The sequence below is a fragment of the Salvelinus sp. IW2-2015 genome, linkage group LG23, assembly GCF_002910315.2.
Source record: "Salvelinus sp. IW2-2015 linkage group LG23, ASM291031v2, whole genome shotgun sequence".
Taxonomy (NCBI): Eukaryota; Metazoa; Chordata; class Actinopteri; order Salmoniformes; family Salmonidae; genus Salvelinus; species Salvelinus sp. IW2-2015.
Genome location: NC_036863.1, coordinates 18373412 through 18396344, shown reverse-complemented (window position 1 = coordinate 18396344; position 22933 = coordinate 18373412). Strand labels below are relative to the sequence as shown.

The window sequence follows — 22933 nt, the reverse complement described above, 5'->3', positions numbered from 1 at the left end:
GGCCTGGGTTGGGTTGAGGCCTGGGTTCAGGTTGAGGCCAGGGTGGCCGCTTGGTAGGCTGCTTTGGCCACTTGGGAAGTCACCCACCATCTCAGATTGTTCTGAAATTGTTTCTGTTAGAAACAGATGAGATTAGCATTCCTGCAACATTATTTTGTTGAAATATAATTTAATCTCTGAGAATTTAAGCAAATTGATTTCACCCAAATTGGCTATTATAATTTATAGGATTCATATAATATTGAATAAATATAGTACCTAACATCCAACTTATTTCCAACAATAAGTTAGACATGAGGAATCCAAACAGATGGTCAAAAGCCACCCACACACCAATCCCACCCCAACAACAAGTATATCAAAATCAAATCAAATTTTATTTGTCACATACACATGGTTATCAGATGTTAATGCTTGTGTTTCTAGTTCCGACCATGCAGTAATATCTAACAAGTAATCTAACAATTTCACAACAACTACCTTATATACACAAGTGTAAAGGATTGAATAAGAATATGTACATATAAATATATGGATGAACGATGGCCAAACGGCATAGGCAAGATGCAGTAGACGATGCAGTAGCCAGTCAATGTTAGTGATGGCTGTTTAACAGTCTGATGGCCTTGAGGTAGAAGCTGTTTTTCAGTCTCTCGGTCCCAGCTTTGATGCACCTGTACTGACCTCGCCTTCTGGATGATAGCGGGGTGAACAGGCTGTGGCTCGGGTGGTTATTGTCTTTGCTGATCTTTTTGGCCTTCCTGTGACATCGGGTGGTGTAGGTGTCCTGGAGGGCAGGTAGTTTGCCCCCGGTGATTCGTTGTGCAGACCTCACTACCCTCTGGAGAGCCTTGCGGTTGTGGGCGGAGCAGTTGCCGTACCAGGCGGTGATACAGCCCGATAGGATGCTCTCGATTGTGCATCTGTAGAAGTTTGTGAGTGTTTTTGGTGACAAGCTGAATTTCTTCAGCCTCCTGAGGTTGAAGAGGCGCTGCTGCGCCTTCTTCACCACGCTGTCTGTGTGGGTGGATCATTTCAGTTTGTCCGTGATGTGTACGCCGAGGAACTTAATACTTCTCTACTACTGTCCCGTCGATGTGGATAGGGGGCTGCTCCCTCTGTTTACTGAAGTCCACGATCATCTCCTTTGTTCTGTTGACATTGAGTGTGAGGTTATTTTCCTGACACCACGCTCCGAGGGCCCTCACCTCCTCCCTGTAGGCCGTCTCGTCGTTGTTGGTAATCAAGCCTACCACTGTAGTGTCGTCTGCAAACTTGCTGATTGAGTTGGAGGCGTACATGACAACGCAGTCATGGATGAACAGGGAGTACAGGAGAGGGCTGAGAACGCACCCTTGTGGGGCCCCAGTGTTGAGGATCAGCGGGGTGGAGATGTTGTTACCTACCCTCACCCCCTGGGGGCGGCCCGCCAGGAAGTCCAGGACCCAGTTGCACAGGGCGGGGTCAAGACCCAGGGTCCCGAGCTTAATGACGAGTTTGGAGGGTACTGTCGTGTCTTTGCTATCATTAAATTGAAGGCTTGTAGTTTATATCAAAGATTCCTGTAATTAGGGATTACGCGATCAACTGATTAATAACGTAACTAATTAACTATGAATTTGGGGGCACCAGGGAAAGTAGTCAGATTACAAAGTTATAATATCCCAATATAACCTTTCATATATTTTCATATCTGATCAATAGTCTTCTGATTAATGATTTATTTATTTTACCTCACGTTAGTCTCATTCCAAACGTCGTAAATTGTTGGTTATCTGCACGAACCCAGTCTTCACTATGAGTCATCCATACATCAATTGTCTTAAATCATTTATTTATTACTAACTAAGTAATTCACAGAAATGCATAAACAAACAAACAAACTTAAAATGGCTACATGAAATGATGGGAGAAATATGCCCTAGTGGGCTGAACCGGCATGGCGGCTTGTTAGACAAAGGGAAAATTGGGGGTCGACCAAGAAGTCACTACAGAATTCATAATTATAACAATTTACATGCTAATCCTTTACACATGAACGCTCACTCATTCGGGAACAACTGCAATCAATATATATATATTTACGCTCAGTGTGTCGTCTTGATCGCTGGAGAAAAGTTAGTTTCTGTTGGAGAGATTCGTCCGTCTCTGTCTTGGTTATTGTGGATAGTTCAGAGTGACATTCGTTATAGAATGGATGTTTTGGCGGTTGTCGTTCTTCGCGTTCAATGATACCGAATTCCTAGCTGCAGACTAGTAGTCAATATCAAAGACTTGTTCTTATTCTGTCGGTATAGTCTTTGAGTTTAACCACGTGGTGTGGTTAAAATATTCAGCAATGGTACTCAACCTTCATTCTCCTCCTATGGAGAAAAACATGGTCTACTGATAATTTCTCAGAGTTGGGTTTTTATTTGGATTGCAGAGAGGGGCTGTCCCAGGATGTCTGACCAAACTGGCTCAGGGGCGGGTCCTCGGATTTAGTTCAAATCAAAAGGGATTTGTATTTTTCTTCATTAAACAGTCCAAAATCATATTACATAATTATACAAACAGTATCATACTCACTCATTCATTTTATACAACAATCAGATGTAAACCTCATATGAGGTTATTATACAAACAGCGGTATGGTAATGTAGCCACACAGTCTCCCATGAGTTTCCCACATTGTGACAAACGGACATGTTAATAGCTGGAATCTTCACCGATCTTTTATACTTTTTCCGGAACATGAAATCTGTTCGTACCTCAAGTTCTGTGAGGTGGAAGAAACCCCTTTGTCCTGAAAGTTTACCCTCTCTCTAATACTGTTTGGCCATGAGGAGATTCTCAGGAATTTACGACGTCTCTCTGTGACCACAGCGTGGGTTGAAGGAGGAAAGGGGGAGGCAGGGAGTGGCAGGGAGAGGGGGATGGGCTTTATGTACCTAAACAGGCAACGTCATGACAGTACTATGGTGTTAAATGCTGAGATGTAGTCGATGAACAGCATTCTTACATAGGTATTCCTCTTGTCCAGATGAGTTAGGGCAGTGTGCAGTGTGATTGCGATTGCGTCGTCTGTGGACCCATTAGGGCGGTAAGCAAATTAGAGTGGGTCTAGGGTGTCGGGTAGGGTGGAGGTAATATGGTCCTTGACTAGTCTCTCAAAGCACTTCATGATGACGGAAGTGAGTGCTACGGGGCGATAGTCATTTAGCTCAGTTACCTTAGCTTTCTTGGGAACAGGAACAATGGGGGCCCTCTTGAAGCATGTGGGAACAGCAGACTGGGATAAGGATTGACTGAATATGTCCGTAAACACACCAGCCAGCTGGTCAGCGCATGCTCTGAGGACGCGGCTAGGGATGCCGTCTGGGCCGGCAGCCTTGCGAGGGTTAACACGTTTAAATGTTTTACTCACGTTAGCTGCAGTGAAGGAGCCTGCTGTTCCCACATGCTTCAAGAGGGCCACCATTGTTCCTGTTCCCAAGAAAGCTAAGGTAACTGAGCTAAATGACTATTGCCCCGTAGCACTCACTTATGTTTGACAAGTAGTATGGAGCTGATTGTAATGTATTCAGTGATGTTTTTTCCCCCGTTTGTAGAAATTAGTTATTGAAGTTGTTGGGTTTATGTCCCATCCTACATCCTGCTATTATCAGGTTCTTCCCACTAGATGGTGCTGCTCCTGCTGAACATCTAACCAAAATCGTTCATATTTTCTAATAAAACATTGTAACAATTTTAATTTGATGGTACCATTCATTGGATCGAAGTCAATTGCATTCTGACTTTACAATATCCTCTTTTCTTAAATAATGTTGTGTATTTTCCATGTAAAGTTGAACTTGGCTTGGTTAATTGTCTGGATAAATTTGTATTGATAGACTCTCCAGCTCCACTCTCTAATCAAATGGCTACCCAGACTATTTGCATTGCCTCTTCTCTCCTATCATCTCTTCCTTCTGCTAAATCCTTCTCCCTCCTGTCTTCTGATTCCACCTCTTTGACCCTACTCTCCTCCTTTTCCACAACGTATGACTCGCATTGTCCCCTTTCCTCCCGGCCGGCTCGGACCTCCCCTCCTGCTCTGTGGCTGAGTGACGCAAAATTACAGAACAGGGTTTTGCGCACCCGACACGCTGCCTAGTGACTTTCCCCTGTCACAGCATTAAGCACACTGTGGTGCTACACTGAGAGCCCTGACATCCAAGCGAAAAAACCTCACAAGTGTGTGACAATTCGCCACAGCACAAATATTTTCTATAGTCAACCCTTAACAGACGCTGCCAAACCCCCGCTAGGTAACCCTTGCTGCTACAGTGCATTCCGAAAGTATTCAGACCCCTTAACTTTTTCCACATTTTGTTACGTTACAGCCTTATTCTAAAATGTAGAATAATAGTGAAGACATCAAAACTATGAAATAACACATATGGAATTGTGTGGAGTTGGAATTGTGTACTAACCCAAAAAGTGTTATATTTTAGATTCTTCAAAGTAGCCACCCTTTACCTTGATGACAGCTTTGCACGCTCTTGGCATTCTCTCAACCAGCTTCACCTGAAATGCTTTCCCAACAGTCTTGAAGGAGTTCCCACATTTGCTGAGCACTTGTTGGCTGCTTTTCCTTCACTCTGCAGTCCAACTCATCCCAAACCATCTCAATCGGGTTAAGGTTGGGTGATTGTGGAGGTCAGGTCATCTGATGCAGCACTCCATCATTCTCCTTCTTGGTCAAATAGCCCTTACACAGCCTGGAGGTGTGTAAGGTTTTGTCCTGTTGAAAAACAAATTATACTCCCACTAAGCGCAAACCAGATGGGATGGCATATCGCTGCAGAATGCTGTGGTAGCCATGCAGGTTAAGTGTGCCTTGAATTCTAAATAAATCACTGACAGTGTCACCAGCAAAGCACCCCTACACCTTCTCCTCCATGCTTCACGGTGGGAACTACACATGCGGAGATCATCCGTTCACCTATTCTGCGTCTCATAAAGACACGGAGGTTGTAACCAAAAATCGAAAATTTGGACTCATCATACCAAAAGGATAGATTTCCACCAGTCAAATATCCATTGCTCGTGTTTCTTGGCCCAAGCAAGTCTCTTCTTCTTATCGGTGCCCTTTAGTGGTTTCTTTGCAGCAATTCGACCATGAAGGCTTGATTCACAGTCTCCTCTGAACAGTTGATGTTGAGATGTGTCTTACTTGAACTCTGAAGCATTTATTTGGGCTGGAATTTCTGAGGCTGGTAACTCTAATGAACTTATCCTCTGCAGCAGAGGTAACTCTGGGTCTTCCTTTCCTGTGGGATTCCTCATGAGAGCCAGTTTCTTCATCTGCGCTTGATGGTTTTTGCGACTGCACTTGAAGAAACGAAAAGTTCTTGAAATGTTCTGGATTGGGACTACACATAAATTGTGTCCTTTCTCTTTGCTTATTTGGGATGTTCTTGCCATAATATGGACTTGGTCTTTTATCAAATAGGGCTATATTCTGTATATCACTCCTACCTTGCCACAACACAACTGATTGGCTCAAACACATTAAGGAAAGAAATTCCAATAATAACTTTTAACAAGGCACACATGTTAAATGAAATGCATTCCAGGTGATTACCTAATGAAGCTGGTTGAGAGAATGCCAAGAGTGCGCAAAGCTGTCATCAAGGCAAAGGGTGGCTACTTTGAAGAATTTAGAATATAAAATATATTTTGATTTGTTTAACACTTTTTTGGGTACTACATGATTCCAAATATGTTATTTCATAGTTCTGATGTCTTCACTATTATTCTACAATGTAGAAAATAGTAAAAATAAAGAAACCCTGGAATGAGTAGTTGTGTCCAACATGTTTGACTGGTAGTGTATGTAAATAAGGTATTTCTGTTTTTTTTACGGTTAATAAATGTGCTAAAATGTCAACTTGTTTTCGATTTGGCATTATGGGGTATTGTGTGTAGATTAAATATTTTTTTACTCATCAGTCAATTTTAAAATAAGGCTATAGCGTAACAAAATGTGGAATAAGGGTAGGGGTCTGAATACTTTCTGAATGCACTGTATATGCCTCCACAATCCAATGAGAGAACCGCTGCTTAGAGATTGCCCTGCCATGAACTGAATTAGCAAAACAGAAACTGGGAGGGCTTAAAAATGAACAACACTTATCTCGTAATGCGTAAAGATCTACGTCTGCCCTGCCGACTTTCTCCCATATCTGGTCAACCACCCACTGGTGTAGTCTCCACTCCTGAAGAAGAGGGCACTGCTCCACCTTGGATGTGTGTAATATCACTCATTCCCTAGAATCCGCTGCTACCAGCCAATACCCTTATCCCCTGGCCACTCAAGGGTGACAGAGCTTCTTAAACCACCTTTGAAAAGTGAGAGGAACAAGCCGATTGGGAACAAGCCGAATGGGAGTACCAAAAACGTGTCTATCGTCTTGGAATGGAATCGCAGGAACTTTGTGAAAGTACAACTTGAATTTGCGAACTCTGAGATGTTTGTTCAGGGCACGCATGTCTAGAATGGGGCGTAAACCCCCGTCCCTGTTTAGAACCAGGAAATGCCGCCTGGGCTTCCGACAGAGGAACCACTCGTATTGCCAATTTCTGTAGCAGGGAGGATATTTTCTCACTTACTACTGTCGCTGGGGCCAGGGGAACAGCCAACATGATGACACTGCAAAAACTTGTGGGGCGTACAACGAATTGTAGCCTGTACCCCAACGTCATTTTCGCTTTATCCAGGGCGACACTGCTCATGCGCGCCACTGATTGGAACAGGCAGCGAGTCTCCCGTAACCGCCATCTGAGGGAGCATGACTGGGAGATTCTTTTTTAACCTCCACCACTCTTGAAAACCTTGTCGGAATGTGGAGGGACATGTTTTATTGAACTCACGTGGAATACACAAAACTCCTGAAACCCGAAAACAATGGGTTTGAAACAATGTGTTTCGGTGCAAATGTTTGTTTGAATCCCGGTCCACTCTGGGTTCGGGGGCTTCGGCCATCTGTGATGTACCGCGATAGGTCATGGGGGTACTGTTGTCACCACAGATGTTTGGGGCAGCTGGCAACGGAGGACCCAATGCCGTGCTACACACTGCGCCGTGGCAGGACCATCTCTCACTTCGCCCCTGGAAGCAACGCCGCTCTTGTACCAGGCAGACAGGCATTGCGCCTGGGAACCAGGCTGGTCCGACCTGGTGCTCGGCTCGGTCCCCGGGGCAGCTCGCTTAGCCGGCGGAGCTCTGCCTGTCGGCCTTCTGGAAGGTGCCCCCCCCCAAAGGACCTTCAAAAGAGAAGAAAGCATGGGGATCTACTGCGGCCAAATCCGTGCCCAGCTCCTCCAGCAACTCTGTCTGGTAGACCTGCAGCATAGTGACAGATGACAGGGATTGGGCAGCCACCCATTCTGCACAATAAACATTTTCCAGCTGAGCAGCCGAAAAGAGACAGTTCCTGTTAGAGAGTGTAGGATTCGCATTACCCACGCCCTTGTTAGCCAACAGAGCTAGGTAGCCAGCTAGCTTGCAATCCACCAGAGTCGGGTGCACCAGCCTTGCCCCTACATCCCTTTCAGATCCATGAAGGTGGCACACCCATGCAGCATAAGGTTAGCTGAATACAGGTTGGACCAGGTTGTTGTCAATTCTTCTACAAAATCTGGAAATGGGTTGGTGGTGCTTGACTATGGCAGTCACAGGGAGCAGGCACTTTCCACCGGATCTTGATAACTTCAGCCGCGGGGGTGGGCACAGCCACTTGACCTCAAAACACAAAGCCGCCCAGCGGCATAGTTCATAAAACCTATGTGATAGATACAAGGTTTTCCCCTGCTACTCCCGTAGCATGAGGAGGTGGCTGTCCCGGAACCAAGTCCTCTTCGCCACCCGAGAAACCCCCGGAGCCGTCCAGAGACACCAAGTCATCATCCGAACCTGGGCCCTGGAAGCAAGCAGCTGTCTCACTATCGCCCTGTTGGGATGCTAGTTCCACCTGTTCCGACCACAGCCCCAAGTCTCTCTCCGGCTTCCTGCACCTCCGTCTCAGCCAAGGTAACGGCATCCGGGAAAGGAAAGTCGCCGTTGGTAACTCCAAGTTTCCTCAAGAATGCTACACATCTTTCCATGGAGTTTGCACGCAGTAGTTGGCAATGCGTACACAGACTGGTTCGGACAAGGGCTGCCTGAGCATGTTCCAAGCCGAGACAAACTACACATAAATCGTGAGTATCTTTCAGAGAACCCGGCTTAGCCATCGTCGTCTCGGTCACTTTCTTAGCCATCTTACTTATTGAACTAGCAAATTGAAGAATAACAAATTGTTTGATATTAGGAAATGTATGCGAAAAAGTGCAAACTTCAGCACACAATGTCCAGGGGGTGAACACACTCTACCACTATGGACAGTTAAGTTGGTGCAATGTAAGACTGCCTCGTTTTCCAATTGTTTGTTTTAGTAGAGTGAATAGTTCTGGTTCACACCGTGGTGAAGAGCGAAATAATAGAAGGAATGAATCCGAGCCTCACGCTTATCACCTGTGGACTTAAAATACCCCTTTTATTGTCATGCCATCTGGAAAAAAACTAGAACGGTGATTGTAAACCTCTCTGTATCTGCTGCTTAATGTAGCTAACGAGGTGTAATTATAGACAAAGAGGCACAGATTGACACTTCCTTTGTTCCAGTCGGTTGTGTCATCTCTAGGAAACCACAAAAATAAACTAAAGTGAAGACAATGTTTTCTTAAAAAAACATGTTTTCATCACTGCAGATGTATAGGCCTAAGCAATTAAATAATATTTTTAGCAGAGAAGCTGAAAGAGCTGTCATTTTCATTTTGCTGGAGTAAAAATACAGGGACATTGTAGTTAAATAAAAAAAATTGGTCCCCTGAATTATTCAAGCTGCAGAAAGGACCGAGACATGCTCTCTGTCTGCAAAATTGATGCGGTGTAGACCTACATTTGTTATAGCTCAATGCTTAATTTTTATTTATTTTTTGACTGGGGAAATAAAATCTCTAACAGGCTACATCTTCTTCTATTCACAGGCTTCATTTTTGTCCAATAAGAGCATTTACCATTGGAAACCTAAATTTGGATGTTTTGAAACAACACTAGCTAGTAGATTAGGTGTTTTATTTCTTTCCAGAATAAGCGATGCTTTCAAAGGACAGAGGGGAGGCTCTGTACGGAGTCTAATATTAGAATACAGTGAGTACTGATGAGAGGAACCTCATGGGGGGGTGACTTGTCAGTCTCATTTCCATCACTGGAAAAAGTATCCAGCTTTATTTTAAGGCAGGCTTTCAACAATCAATGTGCCTGTTTCTCCTGACAATATCTTGTAAGGTACCAAGTCTGATTTGTATCCACAAAAGCCTTGTTACAATTGTTGCTATTGTATGGTGTTTGTTCTCAGTACACCCACTTGTGACATGAAGCGCTCTTTGTTGGTCAAAGACCTGAGCAAGACCAATGAATTCATTGTGCGCTGTCGGGTGAGATCAATCATCATAATAAATCTAAATCAAATCAAATGTATTTATATAGCCCTTCTTACATCAGCTGATATATCAAAGTGCTGTACAGAAACCCAGCCTAAAACCCCAAACAGCAAGCAATGCAGGTGTAGAAGCACGGTGGCTAGGAAAAACTCCCTAGAAAGGCCAAAACCTAGGAAGAAACCTAGAGAGGAACCAGGCTATGAGGGGTGGCCAGTCCTCTTCTGGCTGTGCCGGGTGGAGATTATAACAGAACATGGCCAAGATGTTCAAATCACAGTAGTTGTCGAGGGTGCAACAAGTCAACACCTCAGGAGTAAATGTCAGTTGGCTTTTCATAGCCAATCATTGAGAGTATCTCTACCGCTCCTGCTGTCTCTAGAGAGTTGAAAACAGCAGGTCTGGGACAGGTTGCACGTCCGGTGAACAGGTCAGGGTTCCATAGCCGCAGGCAGAACAGTTGAAACTGGAGCAGCAGCACGGCCAGGTGGACTGGGGACAGCAAGGAGTCATCATGCCAGGTAGTCCTGAGGCATGGTCCTAGGGCTCAGGTCCTCCGAGAGAGAGAAAGAAAGAATTAGAGATAGCATACTTAAATTCACACAGGACACCGGATAAGACAGGAGAAATACTCCAGATATAACAGACTGACCCTAGCCCCCCGACACAAACTACTGCAGCATAAATACTGGAGGCTGAGACAGGAGGGGTCAGGAAACACTGTGGCTCCATCCGATGATACCCCCGGACAGGGCAAAACAGGCAGGATATAACCCCACCCGCTTTGCCAAAGCACAGCCCCCACACCACTAGAGAGATATCTTCAACCACCAACTTACCATCCTGAGACAAGGCCGAGTATAGCCCACAAAGATCTCCGCCACAGCACAACCCAAGGGGGGCGCCAACCCAGACAGGAAGACCACGTCAGCGACTCAACCCACTCAAGTGACGCACCCCTCCTAGGGATGGCATGGAAGAGCACCAGTAAGCCAGTGACTCAGCCCCTGTAATAGGGTTAGAGGCAGAGAATCCCAGTGGAGAGAGGGGAACCGGCCAGGCAGAGACAGCAAGGGCGGTTCGTTGCTTCAGAGCCTTTCCATTCACCTTCACACTCCTGGGCCAGACTACACTCAATCATATGACCCACTGAAGAGATGAGTCTTCAGTAAAGACTTAAAGGTTGAGACCGAGTCTGCGTCTCTCACATGGGTAGGCAGACCATTCCATAAAAATGGAGCTCTATAGGAGAAAGCCCTGCCTCCAGCTGTTTGCTTAGAAATTCTGGGGACAATTAGGAGGCCTGCGTCTTGTGACCGTAGCGTACGTGTAGGTATGTACGGCAGGACCAAATCGGAAAGATAGGTAGGAGCAAGCCCATGTAATGCTTTGTAGGTTAACAGTAAAACCTTGAAATCAGCCCTTGCTTTAATAACAGGAAGCCAGTGTAGGGAGGCTAGCACTGGAGTAATACGATCAAATTTTGGGTTCTAGTCAGGATTCTAGCAGCCGTATTTAGCACTAACTGAAGTTTATTTAGTGCTTTATCCGGGTAGCCGGAAAGTAGAGCATTGCAGTAGTCTAACCTAGAAGTAACAAAAGCATGGATAAATTTTTCTGCATCATTTTTGGATAGAAAGTTTCTGATTTTTGCAATGTTACGTAGATGGAAAAAAGCTGTCCTTGAAACAGTCTTGATATGTTCGTCAAAAGAGAGATCAGGGTCCAGAGTAACGCCGAGGTCCTTCACAGTTTTATTTGAGATGACTGTACAACCATCAAGATTAATTGTCAGATTCAACAGAAGATCTCTTTGTTTCCTGGGAACTAGAACAAGCATCTCTGTTTTGTCTGAGTTTAAAAGTAGAACGTTTGCAGCCATCCACTTCCTTATGTCTGAAACAGGCTTCTAGGGAGGGCAATTTTGGGGCTTCACTATGTTTCATTGAAATGTACAGCTGTGTGTCATCCGCATAGCAGTGAAAGTTAACATTATGTTTTCGAATGACATCCCCAAGAGGTAAAATATAGTGAAAACAATAGTGGTCCTAAAATGGAACCTTGAGGAACACCGAAATTTACAGTTGATTTGTCAGAGGACAAACCATTCACAGAGACAAATTGATAAGATCTAAACCAGGCCAGAACTTGTCCGTGTAGACCAATTTGGGTTTCCAATCTCTCCAAAAGAATGTGGTGATCGATGGTATCAAAAGCAGCACTAAGGTCTAGGAGCACGAGGACAGATGCAGAGCCTCAGTCTGAGGCCATTAAAAGGTAATTTACCACCTTCACAAGTGCAGTCTCAGTGCTATGATGGGGTCTAAAACCAGACTGAAGCATTTCGTATACATTGTCTTCAGGAAGGCAGTGAGTTGCTACGCAACAGCTTTTTCAAACATTTTAGAGAGGAATGGAAGATTCAATATAGGCCGATAGTGTTTTTATATTTTCTAGGTCAAGGTTTGGCTTTTTCAAGAGAGGCTTTATTACTGCCACTTTTAGTGAGTTTGGTACACATCCGGTGGATAGAGAGCCATTTATTATGTTCAACATAGGAGAGCCAAGCACAGGAAGCAGCTCTTTCAGTAGTTTAGTTGTAATAGGGTCCAGTATGCAGCTTGAAGGTTTAGAGGCCATGATTATTTTCATCATTGTGTCAAGAGCTATAGTACTAAAACACTTGAGTGTCTCCCTTGATCCTAGGTCCTGGCAGAGTTGTGCAGACTCAGGACAACTGAGCTTTGGAGGAATACGCAGATTTAAAGAAGAGTCTAATTTGCTTTCTAATAAATCATGATCTTTTCCTCAAAGAAGTTTGTGAATATATTACTGCTGAAGTGAAAGCCATCCTCTCTTGGGGAATGCTGCTTTTTTGTTAGCTTTGCGACAGTATCAAAAAGAAATTTCGGAATTGTTCTTATTTTACTCAATTAAGTTGGAAAAATAGGATGATCGAGCAGCAGTGAGGGCTCTTCGATACTGCACGGTACTGTCTTTCCAAGCTAGTCGGAAGACTTCCAGTTTGGTGTGGCGCCATTTCCGTTCCAATTTTCTGGAAGCTTGCTTCAGAGCTCGGGTATTTTCTGTATACTGTGTATACTGTATAAGGCGATTGTTCTCCTGTATATTATGAGTACAGCGACTGCAATTAGAAGGCATCATGTTCATGTTACTACTTAGCTTCGGCTGTTGGAAGTCCTGACGAACAATAAAACGTCCGGAGTGAAAAAGTTGAGTGAGGGAAAAACTAAAAATATAAACGGTAATTAAACCGCCAAGTTGTCAGGTAGCAAAGGTTGGCAACAAAACGCGCAGCAGCATGTAAACAAGTAACATGATCTGATGACATTGCATGATTTTAAGTTTCATGTAACTATAATAATAAACAGGTCTGTAGTTTCTCCTTATTTTCTTCAATATACAACGTGTACAAAACATTAGGAACACCTGCTCTTTCATTTACCTTATTGATGTCACCTGTTAAATCCACTTCAATCAGTATAGATGAAGGGGAGGAGACAGGTTAAAGGATTTTTAAGCATTGAGACATGGATTGTGGGGCCATACAACAAATTACCATGTGCATCTAATTTAATTGGACCTAGTAGTAGACCTGTATTTCAAGTTTTGCAACCTTATAGACAGCGTGGTTTATACCAGTATACAGGCAAAATTAACAGCTGATCTTTTACATTGAAGTAGGCTTATGTATCAAGTTACGTTTTTGTCACGTCCACAAGTACAGTGAAATGCCTTTTTTTTTTGCTCTTTCGCAACAATGCAGTAATGAATAGGCTATCAGTATTAGGCTTACTATAAAGTCAGGCAGAACAAAAACGATAAATAAAACTACTGTAATTGCATTATATTTGTAGCCTGCCCTAAAATATTTAAGAATTCGCAGGCAGTTAATCATATTCAGGTTGGGGGAAAAGTCGATTCAAACGTTCTGCTGACAAGTCCACGACAATTTGCCATTGCCTTCCATTTCAGAAACGGACACAGATACAGCATAAATTGCTAAATATTAAAACATTCTGCCAACACAGTAAATAGACCTGTAGTTTATATACAATATGAGAGCATGGGTAGGCTACAACAGTTTCCCGACCCTGATCCTCAAGTACCCACAACAGTACACATTTTTATTGTAACCCTGAACAAGCACACCTGATTCAATTTGTCAATTAATTAGGTGTGTTTGCCTATTTAATCTCAGAGACTATACAAAAGGCAGGACATAGCAACTCAATATTTTCATACAGCCTGATTTCACAGACTAAACATACTAAATGTAAATCCGGAACACCAATATTAGTATGATATCTTATAATTAGTAGGTTTACTTAAGACATAAAAGGTTACTTGAGGCAAAAACTAAAAGGTCTACCAACCTAAAGGCTGTGTGTTTGAATCTCAAGGACAACTTTAGCAACTACTACTTTTTTAGCTACTTTGCAACTAAACTCAGCAAAAAAAATGGTCCCTTTTTCAGGACCCTGTCTTTCAAAGATAATTCTTAAAAATCCAAATAACTTCACAGATCTTCAGTGTAAAGGGTTTAAACACTGTTTCCCATGCTTGTTCAATGAACCATAAACAATTAATGAACATGCACCTGTGGAACGGTCGTTAAGACACTAACAGCTTACAGACAGACGGTAGGCAATTAAGGTCACAGTTATGAAAACTTAGGACAGTAAAGAGGCCTTTCTACTGACTCTGAAAAACACCAAAAAGAAAGATGCCCAGGGTCCCTGTGAGACGCATAAGACAGCGCTACAGGGACACAGTACGGACAGCTGATCGTCTTCGCAGTGGCAGACCACGTGTAACAACACCTGCACAGGATCGGTACATCCGAACGTCACACCTGCGGGTCAGGTACAGGATGGCAACAACAACTGCCCGAGTTACACCAGGAATGCCCAATCCCTCCATCGGTGCTCAGACTGTCCGCAATAGGCTGAGAGAGGCTGGACTGAGGGCTTGTAGGCCTGTTGTAAGGCAGGCAGGTCCTCACTAGACATCACCGGCAGCAACGTCGCCTATGGGCACAAACCCACCGTCGCTGGACCAGACAGGACTGGCTGTGCTCTTCACTGACGAGTCACGGTTTTGTCTCACCAGGGGTGATGGTCGGATTCGCGTTTATCGTTGAAGGAATGAACGTTACACCAAGGCCTGTAATCTGGAGCAGGATCGATTTGGAGGTGGAGGGTCCGTCATGGTGTGGGGCGGTGTGTCACAGCATCATCGGACTGAGCTTGTTGTCATTGCATGCAACTCCTAAACTTAACGCCTAGCTAATGTTAGCATACGTTTAGCAATTTGTAACATATCAAATTTATTTATACATTTCAAATCAAATTTATTCATAAAGCTTCTTACATCAGCTGATGTCACAAAGTGCTGTACAGAAACCCAGCCTAAAACCCCAAACAGCAAGCAATGCAGGTGTAGAAACACGGATATGAAATGGATGGCTCTCCACACATTAATACATACCATACAAACCGTAACATACTAAATGGATTTACGTACAGAATATGAAATTCTCCGAGACCAGTTGATTGATAAACTAAATATTGAACAACAATTAATCTTTTGCATGCTGTGGTCTAATGCAATTAGTTCAAAATTATACAGCAAATTAAAAGGGCATCGTCACAATAAAAAGGAGAACGGAGGTGTTTTCCAGGCACAGTTTTACGACAGGAAAACATTGTTTGCGAGCGCCAAGTTGATTAATCTAAATATTTTTGTACGTGAGCACTTTTCAGAAATGGGGCACACAGAAATTTACACAACGGTTGTAAATGAAGCCCCTGATCCGGGGCCACCAACTGCGTAATAACTGGTGGTGGAGAGCTCTGTGGCCATCAAGAGTATTGCTCTGCGGTGAGTCTGACGCTATTGAGCCTATCAATTTAGAGAGCCGGGCCCTGGTAGAATACATTCTGCTGTCTGAGGGAATCATTCATCTGGACTGTTCCGTTATTGAATTAATGAAAGATGCACATTATTTTTGCATTCACCAATCCAGATGTGTCTGAACAGGGCTCTAGTTGAGCAGTTCACCAAGGGCACCGTTTTCCAAATAGACCCCTAGTTCCTACCCTCTCTAAAGAGATGAATAGCCTATTTTTCTCCGTCCGCGCCAGGCTTAGCTGAGGGTTATGCCAGAGATATCCAGATAGCAGAGGGGAGACGTCTTTCACAGCCTCCCCTTGGTCTTCCCCAGGCTCTTACCTGCCCTACCCTCAAGACTACCAACTTTAATGTCGGTGAGGGAACCTGTAATAAATACAGGTCAAATAGTGCAACAGTGTCAATTTTTATGAGTGGTTTACCGATGACTGACACGTGCAATTCTTTGTTCCTCTGTAGAGTTTGAGGTGAATGTGGTGATTTTCCTCCGTGATGACCATTTGATCACAGAGATCAAGCTGTGCCGAGTGCTCTTCTGAAAACACACTGCAATCTGGAGGATGGCAAGAGGATGGTGCCTTTGACATGCCTGGGCAAGACCAACCTGAAGTGACCAAAGACTCAAAGTCCAGATGGCCAAGCCTAGAAGTCCTGGCAGACAGCCACATCTGTTGGATGGACCTCCCTGCTCTGAAAGTGCATAATGTCATATGGATGTCTACAGTTCAGAAAACAAGACAACAACAAAAAAGTAAATGATGTTCAAGATTATGGGGTACCTTTTACTAGCGAAAGTCAAAATGGACAAACTTAAAGGGTGTAACAAATCATGAAATCATTGACACCACATTGTTGCCAATCATAAGCAGTAGTATGCCCTTTTCCCTAAGAGTAGAACAAATGTTGGCACTTTCAAAATGTTGCCCAAAGAAAGAATATTCAATAACTGACAAGGGCAAATTTGTAAAAAGCAAGTTATTAAATGCACCTTTTTCACGAGAGAGACGTCATCAGAGCGCGCAACAGGACACTGTACTGTCTACACTCAAACCTTTTCATTAAATCGATTTTAATCCGATCTAAAGTTGTGTTACTAAGGATTCCACAACACGGTTAGCCTTTACGGCTGGGATTGCAAGTTTGTGTTCCCTTTTTTTTTTTTTTTGCGTGGATTCCGCGAGTGCTAGCTGGCTGTACTACAGACACCTGTCGTCTGTCGTGGGAAAGACTATCTTTTCGTAAAACAACTGGTTGCAGTATAGAGCCAATCTGGATACCAAGCAGATCCTGAGGGAAATCGACGAGTACCAACAGCTTTACACTATGGAGGAACAACATACTCCTTCGTGGAAAGATCCAACCACCTCACAAAATAAAACTTTAACCCAACAAAAAAAAGAAACAGATTCATCTACAGACACGGACAATTTACTTACCATTGAGGTAGAGGCTAGTGCTCTGGCTGGAACCCATGCAACAATGGAAAATGTGTAATGTGTGAGGAGGTAGCAGGACTGAGGGGGAGTTTGGAGTTCAGCCAGAGTGAAATTCTCAAGCTCCAAAGAGAAAACAAGACACTCACAGCCAAGGTAAAAATACACGATTCCAACATGGATTGTCTACTCAGGGAAAACAGGGTGATGAAGGAGACGCTACTAGACATACAAAGTCGTAGCATGCGTGAAAATCATTTTTTTTCTGGTATTCCTATGGACGCATCCAATAACCCAGAGGGCGTGTAAGAAATTGTATAAGATACTGGTAACTTGTTTTAACCACTTCTCAACATAAGCTATAACTTGGCACAACATCCACCCATCCCCCACTATACCCCCACTTTTGTACCTTGTTAAGTAACTACAGACCCACATACTCAACCCTCCCCCATGAATAGGACTCTGTTAAAACAGATGCATATGCATTATGCTCAAGGATGAGACTATAAGACAATGAACTGTGGGAAGGGCCAATGGAAACGTCGACATCAGGCCGAACAGGATTACCCACGACCCAGATCGACCAATCGGAAGGCCAGACTTCAAGATCAACCTACTTTACTAGTTGTCTATATAATCTGTATGTACTGTGTAGAGCGGCCTCTTCTCCGACGATTTCATAAGAATCTGACAGAAAGGGGCCGTGCACGTTTTTGCCTGATATCTTTACACTTGAATAAAACGGCCTTATTATAAAATTATCCACCTCGTCCTATGTCTCCACTTGTTCTCCTGTCTCAAGTAAACGTTTTATCAACAGAATTTGGTAAGCAGAGGATGGTAATTAGACACCTTTGATTTCGGTCCATAGAAAGTTGATCAGACAGGAGACGCGTGGGAGAAAGATTCGAGAAGGAGAGGTGACCTTTTTTGAAGGAGAATCGCGGTTCAACTCACCCAGGAAACTGATCAAAAGAGCTCGAAACAAAAAGGTAAGCAGATGCCTGTTTAATCAAAATCTGTATATTGTATTATAGCCAATATCTAAATTCAATGATCAGAAGTACTGAGGTGAGTGTGAATTGTTGTTAAATTTATGTGGAATTGTCTAGAATCTAAGGCATGGTGTAAGGATATCTGCGTTAAAAATCCCATTCCAAGTAGTCTGATAACAGTGAGGAATTAACTGAATGTATTCCAAGTAGTCTGATAACAGTGAGGAATTAAATGAATTTTGTCTGAAATGTATTCCAAGTAGTCTGATATACCAGTGAGGAATTGAATAGCGAACCTGAGCCTACTGGAGTTGGCATTCCAGTAGACAGAAGGCTATGCGTGTTCTGAATGTATTCCAAGTAGTCTGATAACAGTGAGGAATTAKATGAATTTTGTCTGAAATGTATTCCAAGTAGTCTGATATACCAGTGAGGAATTGATGAAATTAAATGATGAAATATGAAATAAGTTGCATGAGCAGAACCGAGACTAGTCGATAACACCAAATCAATGTGAGTGATTGAACGTTCCACGAGGCCGATTGCTACTATTAGCCATATGCTAAGTTGAGGCTGTGTTGAAGTGACCGCCGTGTCTACTGGGAAGCAGTTATTTTCTGTTGAGAAGTTGACTTGAATTTTCTCTCCCGTGCTGTTGGGATTGATTTAAGAATTAGAATTCAGTTGATAATTATTCTAGAAGCGCTAGGATACACCATATATTGTCCRAAAAGGACACGTTTGAAATACTTTGGGAAAGTATTTAATTAATTAAGTTAGTTTTTGAGTTTTCAGTTTTTTAATTCGTTTTTGAGAAAAATGAGTCCTAGAATTAATTAAATATTTATTCTAGAAACGCTTGAATATACTAATATAATGTCCCGAAAGGACATTTCTGAAATGTTTTGGCAAAGTATTTAAATAATCGAAAAAGTGAAAACGAATAATAACTGTTGAAAAAGTTCCTAAAATTATTATTATATTTAAAATAGAAGCGCTAGATAATACTAGTAGAGTGTCCAAAAGGATATTGCCGAAATACTTTGGGAAAGTATTTAATTAATTCGCCAAACATAAAGCAATAAAATTCTTTGTACACAAGGGGGAGACAGACACCAGAGATAAGACTGTGTCAGCACCAGAGATACATTGCTAGTTTTGGCCAGTGATGGGCTAAGTGCACCAAAATAGCATAGAGCCAGACATAGCTTAACGACAAAATGGCCACGACCACCGTCCCCAAACACAAATTCAATGAATACTTAGATCAGAGAATGAAAGATAGATCAGGGGGAAAGATGCAGTATAAGGAAGTTAAGAAGGTGTGGGAAGGAGTGAGGCTAAAATGGACACAGGCAGGATACCTCAGTGGGGTGGCCCCATCAAAAGGGCAACTCCTCACTATGGAGAAGGAATTAGAGGAAGTAGTGAAGGAAGGGATAGAAAGTGAAGTTGAAAAGAATAAGAGTCACTTATTTAAAAAGGAAGGAACAAAGCATAGGGAAAGAGCAGAGGCTGAGCTGAAAATAGGAATTTGGGCAATTGAAGAAATTAGAAGAGCACTCCCTTACAGGAAACCTGATATGATGGGGGTGGCCACTGAAGCCCCAACTGACACCAAAGAGGGCAGGCCCAACAATAATAATGCCCCACCTACCACCACAGCAACCCCATCGGCCCCCACCCATCTATACCCAGAACTGCCACAGGGAGAGAAAAAAACACCACCTCCCTATTTTCAAAATCCATTCACTCACCTCCCTCAAAACCCTTTTTTGACCTCTGCTGTGGTACAGGCACCAGTGTTTGTGGTGCATGAAGGACACCTAAAAGGAAGCATGACTTTGGGGATCCAAGAAGGGCAACTCGTGTGTGAAGAGAGGCCTGATCATCAAGACAGGGAGGAAAGGGATAGAGCATACACACAGGGACGTGGGGGGGGTTCGAACTCCGCCTCACTACAGGGACACGGTGAGTCTCTACCAACCTACCCACAAGGACGGGGTGGTGGGTCTCAACCAGGCCCTTTGAAGARAGAAGACAGAGAGCTGATTCAGTTTTCTTCCACTCCAAACCCAGACTGGTTCAGAAACAGAACACGGGGGGATAGTCAAATAGTCTCTGAAGGGTCATGGTCGCCACCAGGACAATGTTCCTCTGGGGCCTCATTAAGAGGGAACCACAGCAAGGACGATGAAGGTGAGAACAGAACAGGACAAGATGAAGAGGAGAAGGAGCGAGACCTCAGGGAGTCACTGGCACGGGCCAGATCTATGATAGAAGATGTTGAACGTGGAGAGGGCTCGTACCATCAAAGGCTTTTGCACTCTTGAAAACAGATCTCTAAGTGGCAGCAGCCTTAACAGCACCTGACTAAAAAAACAAGTTCCATCTGGATGTTTCTGAAAAAGAAGGATTTACATCATCCATCCTTTTCCAGAACCTAGAGGGGGAGAGTAGAGTGTTGATGTATCACTCCTCCAAACTGGACCACATTGAAGAAGGACAAACCACATGCTCCAGGTATGTGGCTGCAGTGGCAAAAGCTATTGGAAAAACAGCCCACATGATAATGTGCCATACATTTGGAAATCCACACCCACCATGGGTTGCAGCATATCTGATGAGAAAGAATTCACGTTCAGCGCTGAAAGAAAAACGAAAATCCAGAATAAATGCAACCAACACACATCACATTTGTCAACACTGACAAAAACATGGCAGACGCACTCAATGCTGAAGAAGGTCTGCCCCACTCCTGTGCAGAAAGAGCTGCACAAGAACTGAAACTGAGACCTGACCTGGGGAACGAACCACTCACCAACCCGGACCTATGGTTATACACAGATGGATGCTGCATAGAGGAGAGGAAGGGAACATAGCAGCATACGCAATGGTGCAGCAGCTCCCGGATAGATCACATGTGACTTTGGAATCGCCATCATCACACACCTGCATCAGCCCAGTTAGCTGAAATCATAGGGTTGACACAAGCTCTGGAAAGAGCTGAAGGAAAGACTGTAAACATCATACACCGACTCAAGTATGCTCATGGAGCAGTCCATACTGTTGGACCACAATGGGTTAGCAGACATCAGCATAGATTACACAGATATGGGCAAGACAATGTGACAAATGGAAAAAGGTACCTGTTAGTTATGGTAGACAGGTTCTCTAAATGGGTTGAGGCAATGCCAACAGCAAGGGAGGATGCAAAATCGATCATTAAGTGGCTCCAAACCGAACTCATACCAAGGTATGGAGTTCCAAGGCAAATCAGATCCGACAAACGGTCCCATTTCAGTAACCAACACCTGAGACAGGTGGAGGAAAGATTGGGTATTGTGCACAAGTTTGGGTTAGTGTACAGGCCACGATGTCAAAAGCCTCGTGAAACGCGCCAATCAAATGTATGTGCAGGTTTGAAGTTGATTTGGGTTGAAGCCCTGCCCCTGGCATTGATGGCCATGAGAGCCTCGCCAGGTGCAGGCACCCATCTCTCTCCTCATGCCTGGTTCACCAAGGGAGGGAGGTCATATGCCCGCCCTTGATGTACAACAAATTGTAATGGTCTGATAATTGACGGAACTTTCTGCAGCTCTCTCCAAACAGATTCACAAGGTCCAAGAAGGGAGCTGAGAGAGATCCGGCACCACGGAAGGTAAAAAATTGGTGACTGGGTGGTTAAAGTCCACAAGAGAAAGTGGCTAGACCCAGGTGGACTGGACAGTACGAAGTGAGGGAGGTTACTTCACACTCAGTCCAGGTCAAAGGTAAATCAGGCGCACCTTGGCACCACCTCACACATTGCACTCCAGCCCCAATCCCTTCTAGAACACTGACAGAAGTCAGAGCTGATTTAAACAGCTTAAATTCGATTCCAAATGAAGACATTCCTGACTCAGGTGATGCGGCATCAAAACTCCGCCTCCCCTGATAAAGGAACATCGCCCTTAGAGGGACATTTCTCCTCCCTGGGCAAGACTAGGGATATCTGGCCCTTATTTGTGATATTCCTCCACACACTCATAACTCTTAGAATAGTTTGGGGTGGAGAGCTATACAGAGAATGGACAGAAGATTGCAGTATTGGAGCACTCAACGGTCCCCAGCAACGGGAGCCTGTTTGAATGCGTGACAGGAGAAAAACTTAAAACAAATTCGGAGTAGAGAGGAATAATTTAATAACTTATTAGGTTAAATTTACAGACTAAGGATATTATTGTTATGATTGGCTGACATGCGATATAAATTTAGCGAAGTATATGGTAAGGTTTACACTTTGGAATGGAGAAAGTTGAGAAGTCGATTTTACTTATACGATAGTTTTGCTGCCAAACTTAGTTGGGGTAACTAGATGTTTTGCCTAGAGGCATGAATAAGAAGTCATTTTGGTATTATATTGGCTAGTTGCTGCGTTCTGAACACAGGTTGGAGCGCTAGTAAACGCATATCTTATTTTGAACTATACTAACTATTTGATAAAAGTACTAAATCTGTATATTTAACATTTGATAATGATTGGCAAATCCATATATTTAACCACAACTTTGATTTAGCATTGAGTATTATAGGAGGAACGGGATAAAATGGTTACTTTCCCCACCGGGTGTGGCCGTATTAAATTATGCTAGAGAAATTGGTTGTGTCATTTAGAGGGAAAATGTGTACATTATAGCTTTGAGATACTTTTCAAAAGTTGCTGAAAGTTATTGGTTTTTGTTTAGGTAACACCAGAGAATTCGAACAATAAGTAAACGTATTCTAAACGTGATCTGTTTTCATTATGGGGAACAATGAACGACTCGCAACCTGGTATGGCTGGCAGGGAGTTTTTAAAGGGACAGTACACGTTTATCACAGTTGTGTTACATGAAACATCGGGGAAATTTAGAACGAATGATTTTAAGTGTATTATCATAATTATTAGGTTTTGTTTTGTGGTAAACGTTTGGGTTAAGGGGTTTTCCGTGTTCCCAGAGACAAGATATCTTAAAAAGAATACACTCATATTGGAATAGGAGTTTTACTTTCTGAGTTTTATTTAATTCTCTTCTCTTT

At 43.4% G+C, this 22933-nt stretch overlaps 1 long non-coding RNA gene across 1 annotated transcript; it reads left to right on the top strand.

Annotated features, from left to right (window-relative positions):
* Positions 1 to 17180: 17180 nt before the first annotated feature.
* On the top strand, positions 17181 to 22659 carry LOC139022886 (uncharacterized). The gene is made up of 2 exons (XR_011473955.1): positions 17181 to 19196; positions 20320 to 22659. It is a non-coding gene; the product is annotated as an uncharacterized lncRNA (long non-coding RNA).
* Positions 22660 to 22933: the final 274 nt, after the last annotated feature.